Source organism: Marmota flaviventris, chromosome 5 (assembly GCF_047511675.1).
Source record: "Marmota flaviventris isolate mMarFla1 chromosome 5, mMarFla1.hap1, whole genome shotgun sequence".
NCBI classification, from domain to species: domain Eukaryota; kingdom Metazoa; phylum Chordata; class Mammalia; order Rodentia; family Sciuridae; genus Marmota; species Marmota flaviventris.
In genome coordinates, this window is record NC_092502.1 from 113,622,278 (window position 1) to 113,627,625 (window position 5,348).

Sequence of the window (5,348 nt, forward strand, 5' to 3'; positions counted from 1 at the left end):
TCTGAGATACTTATGTGTGCAGTTTAATTTTGAAGTCATTGACATGTGGGAGTTGGGATCTCTATGTCTTATGGTGATTGATTTCTAATGTAATAAATCATAAAGGAAACACAGTCTGCATGATTTCAAATTTAAAAAAAAAATAATGGAAATGCTTTTTGTGTTGATTGTATTGGTTACATACATGTCAAAACTGATCAAATTGCATACTTCAAATACGTGCATTTTATTGTACTTCCATTTTACCTCAATAAAGCTATGAAAAAAGAAAAAGAAAGTAGCTGCTACCTGTGGGCAGAACCTGCACCCCGGCTCTGTTGGTGGCTGAGCTACCTATGCTGCCCATTGGAGCTCATGGGCCTGCTGGTACTGCTGATGCCATCATAACATGGAAGGACACAGCCCCCACAGTCACATGTCCCCACTGACTGCTGCCAGAGACGCCACCGAAACAGACACCGTAGATCCCCACCTGCTCCTGACTTCAGTCTCTTTCCTATAAGAGTGTTGGCAGACATAACAGGAAGGGAGTGTGGTTTATAAATATCAATCCCCCATGAAAGAGAAGAGAGCTAGGAAGGGTAAGTGTGGAGTTTTCCTGCCCATACTTCTAAAGTCAAGTGACATTGGAATTGTCTTAGTCCATTTTCTTTTACCATAATGAAATATTTGAGGCTTGGTAATTGACAAAGACAAAAGATTTATTTGGCTAACAATTTTGAATATTTAAGATCATGGTGCCAACTTCAGCTCAGCTCTACTGAGGGCTTCATGTTGGACTACATCCTGGTAGGAGCACATGTGGAAGAGATCTGGGGTGAGACAGGAAGCCAGAGAGAGAGAGATTCGAGTGTCAGGCTCGTTCTTTTATAACAACTCTCAGTAGGAAATAACCAGGGTCCCACAAGAACTACATAAATCCATTCCAAGGACAGTGCCCCCAGTTATCTAACCACCACCCACTCAGCCCCACCTCTTAAGGTTCCAACACCACTTAACATCACCCCACTCAGGGAAGAAGAGTCCAACACATGATCTTTGGGGGGATAAACCACAACTGAACTATAACAAGGGCCATGTGAGGTGTTTGAGAGCCACAGAGGCATCGGATGTTCCAGATGACTTCATGTGTTTGTGCAAAGGGCCTGTAAAATCTAAGTGGGGGACTCAGTGAAGCATAAGGGAGGCAAGGGTCAGATTATAAAGACAAGCCCTGGCTGGAGAAAGCCCCAGTCCATGAGAGTCACATATGCACATGGGACTCAAGGAAGCTCTCACTGGGGCTTTCCACTCCTCCCTTTGCAGGGCCTGGCAGGGAATGTTCTCCTTCCATTTTCTTTGGCCTGCCTTGCACTGTTTCCCGGTTACACCATCCCCATCCTTCTATTCCATCCTGTGATGCCTCCATAGTCTACATCCTTGAAGCTAGAAGGGCAGGATTGGGTCTTCTCAGCCTCCCCAGTAAACAAGTCAAACAAACCTTCCTCTGGCTGCCATTGCCCAGCCTTACAGCAATAGTGTAAGTGTTACTAAGCTCACAGAGCTTCTGTCTTTTCTCCTCATCTTCTTGACACCGCCTTCTAAGGAGCAGAGCAGAAGCCTCCCAGAATTCACCAGACGTGGTTTAGAAGATGTCGAGAGCTAGCTACATCATGCTTCTGAGAGCAGGGCCTTGAGGCTTCCCAAACCTGCCTCCATGGAAGAATCCCACTAATTCCAGGTCCCTGGTAAACAGCCAGTCCCAACCAAAGAATGCCCTCTCTTGCTGATTTCTGTATAAAAGCCTAAGCCGTGCTATTGAAGGATTGCCTCTGGGTGTGGATACGAAAAGCCAAAGTGTGGGTAACTGAATTTTCCACTCAACCCCTAAATCTCTCCCAGAGGCCAGCTGTGAGTAAAGACCACAGAAGGCAAGCATGGAATCTTGCCTGTTTACTCCACGTCTGAGCAAAGCCCTGCTAAGCCAGCCTCCCCAGCCCCCAGCCCCAGTGTCCATGCCCAGACCCATTCCATCAGAAAGGAGGGCACAGAGGCCATGAAGCAGGAGACACAGGCATGTGGCCACCCAAGGAGGCACAGCAGGAATCATGGGCTCAACCTGTCTGCAGATGGGCTTCTGGCACATCCGAACACCTGCTGACCTCCCACATAATGCCTCTTTTAAAGGATTGGGAGAGAGAGAACTGTATACACGGGGGTGGCGTGTTTACCTGGGTGGAAGCAGAATAGTCCAGTACCTGTATGACAGCTTTTTAGAAATATTGAAAAGGCCACTTGATGTGATCATCTCTTGCAATAGCCTAGCAGGTTACTGAAATTCCCTCGATTTATGGCCTCACTTGAGGGCCCCAGAATGTTATCACTGGTCTAAAGCATCAAATCCCCAGGAAAAACACTCATGGACACAGTATTTCCACTAAGTCAACCTCAGTGGTCATGGATGAATGGCCATAAACAGGGGTTTCTATTTGGCTCTACTCACCCCCCCCCCCCCCCGCATCAGGAGAACAGTCTTCTCAAGAGTCCCATGGGTCTCTAGAGCAAAGTCTTAGCAATGGCAAGATGCTATCTAAAAGAACGGCTAAAAGCATGAGTTCTGGAGGCAGAGAGCTTTACTGTCCCACTTACTGTTGTGTGACTTTGAGTTTAACTTTTCTTTTTTTTTTTTTACTTCCAATAAGTACAATATTTATTAAACATATCTTCAGTTGTTTTGTTACATAGTGTGCAACAAATTACAATATTCTGCAGCCACAAATTATATGCAGAGTATGAAGAAACTATTAATCAGATAGTGTAATCTTTCCATTTATAACTCTACAAGGAAGAACTAGCAAATCAGATCTTACATAGAACATCTCACTAAACTTTATGCATGGAAAGTGACAGACACTGGTTGTGCTGTTTGATACAAAATGGCTGAACTTCATCTTCAGAAGACTAAACCCGACATCTAAACATGCCAATATAAACATCAAAACAAAATATATTCTAACCAACCACGGGAAACAGTCTGGTATCAGGAAAGCAACAAGGATTACACACATTATTTTATAAACCAGCACACAAAGGTTTAAAACAGTTCTGAAAATGAAGTTAGCTGTCTTGAGTCAAGAGAATAAAAAAAAAGTCAGTATTGACCATTTACAATCTCTGACCTTTGTGGAGACGGTAAGAATCTGTCGTAGTGCAACTACATACAGTACAATTCAGGCAATTTTGTTTTTTCACTTGGGTTCAGATTGCAAATTCATTGCTGTGAGAAAAAGACGGAGGCAAATTTTAGCAGCAACCTCCACCTGACTGCTTGACTGGAGTGCTCTGAATTTTAACATTGGACTTCTCTGCGCCACCAGCTGTTGCTCCAGGGCCCATTCGCTTTTTAATCTCAGCTGCCATCGTCATGAAAGACTGTTCTACATTCGTTGCGTTCGTAGCACTGGTTTCCAAAAATGGGATTCCAAGGGAATCAGCAAATTCCTTTGCTGTTGTGTAGTCTACTACTTTCTTTGTGGTCAGATCACATTTGTTCCCTACCAACAACTTGTTGACATTTTCACTAGCCTAACGATCTATTTCCTGCAGCCACTGTTTAACATTATTGAAGGACTCCTGATCTGTCACATCATACACAACTATGATGCCATGGGCTCCTCTGTAATAACTGGAGGTGATTGTTCGAAATCTTTCTTGGCCTGCTGTGTCCCATATTTGAAGCTTGATTGTTTTCCCATCTAACTCTATAGTTCTTATTTTGAAATCCACACCAATTGTGCTGATGTAGCTTTCTGTATATGTGTCATCTGCAAACCTAAGAAGGAGGCAAGACTTTCCAACCCCGGAGTCGCCAATCAGAAGTAACTTGAATAAATAATCATATTCGGGATTCATGCTGGACATGTCACTGCAGCTGCCGCCGCTGCCACCGCCGCCCTTGCTGCTGCAGCCGCCGCCCTGACTCTCCGCGCCACGGGTAATTGAAGGAAAGGAATGAGATAGGTTGTTCCGGGAGAGCAAACGTCTTCCCCGACTCCGTCCCCTTAGAACACAATCAGCAGCCGCCGCCACTCAGCTATCGCTTCCACCCAAAATGAGCTTAACTTTTCTGGTCTGTTTCTTCACTTATAAACTGAAGATGTTAACAATTGATTTGAGGTAGGTAAAATTCTAAGATGTCTCCAAGATCTGTACACACTCTGCATAACCTCCAGGACTGTGAATATGATGAGTGCTACTCCCATGATTAGGTTATATGGTACTGATAACTCTAAGAAGGGGACATTACCCAAAGGAAGCTATCAGAGTGATGCACTCCTACCAGCTTCCAAGAAGCAGCACAACCGTGCTGTGAACCACCAATAGGGTCCAAGTGGCAAGGAAAATAGGAGCTCTCAAGGACCAGATGACAGCTGACAACAAAGGGAGACTGTCACCCTGTAACTTCAAGGAACTGAATTCAGCTAATGGCCCAAGTGAGCTTGGAAATGGATTATTCCCCACAGCCTCCAGAAGAAGATGCAGTTCAGTTAACACCTCGATTTTGACCTTGTAAGACCCTGAGCAGAGGACTCAACCAGGCCATACCCATATTTCCAAAATAGAGAACTGTAAGATAATACACAGGGATTGTTTTAAGCCATGTGATTTGTGGGGCTCTGTTATACAGCAAGAGGAAACTGATACAAGTATCAGCTTTGTAAGGTGTTTTGAGAAACAAACATATATATGAATATATATATATATATAAACATATTTTTATATATGTAAACAAATATATACGTTGTTAGGGAGTCTCATTGTCAAGGGGTCAACAATAGGTACTGAGAAGACAAAGCTTTGCAGTCTTAAGTTCCTCCTTTGGAAAAATTACTTAACTTCTGAATCTTAGCTTCCTCATTAGTAAAAGAAACAATAGAGCTCAATAAAAGTGTGACCACAAAGCTTTCACAAATAGATGCTTATTCAATGGCTCCCCCAATAATCCAGGAGAGGTAACATGATTTTTACCATCAATTCAGACATGAGGGCACAGATTCAGAGGGTCAAGAGGTCCACCTACAATCACAGGTAAGTATGGCAGACTGAGGCCTCAACCGCTGGCTTCCTGACTCTCTTAACGTTCCTTCCAGCTAGACTTTACGTCTCAAAGAATCTTTGTGTCTCTGCAATGTGTGATTGAACAGTGTTTGCCACCAGTGGTCACTCCCAGTAGCTGAACTTATCAAACTGACTGCGTCTATTCTCGTGATCCAACATCTTCTTGACCATGGTCACTGCCCACTGCATTACAAGTCCCCCTCGGCCTTTGCTTATCTCTCCAGCTAAACCATGGGGTCTCTATCTCACAG

The 5,348-nt window shown here is 44.0% G+C and overlaps 1 pseudogene; it reads right to left on the reverse strand.

Annotated features, from left to right (window-relative positions):
• Positions 1-2,787: 2,787 nt before the first annotated feature.
• Positions 2,788-4,085, reverse strand: LOC114105224 (ras-related protein Rab-1A pseudogene; annotated as a pseudogene).
• Between the last annotated feature and the right edge of the window lie 1,263 nt (positions 4,086-5,348).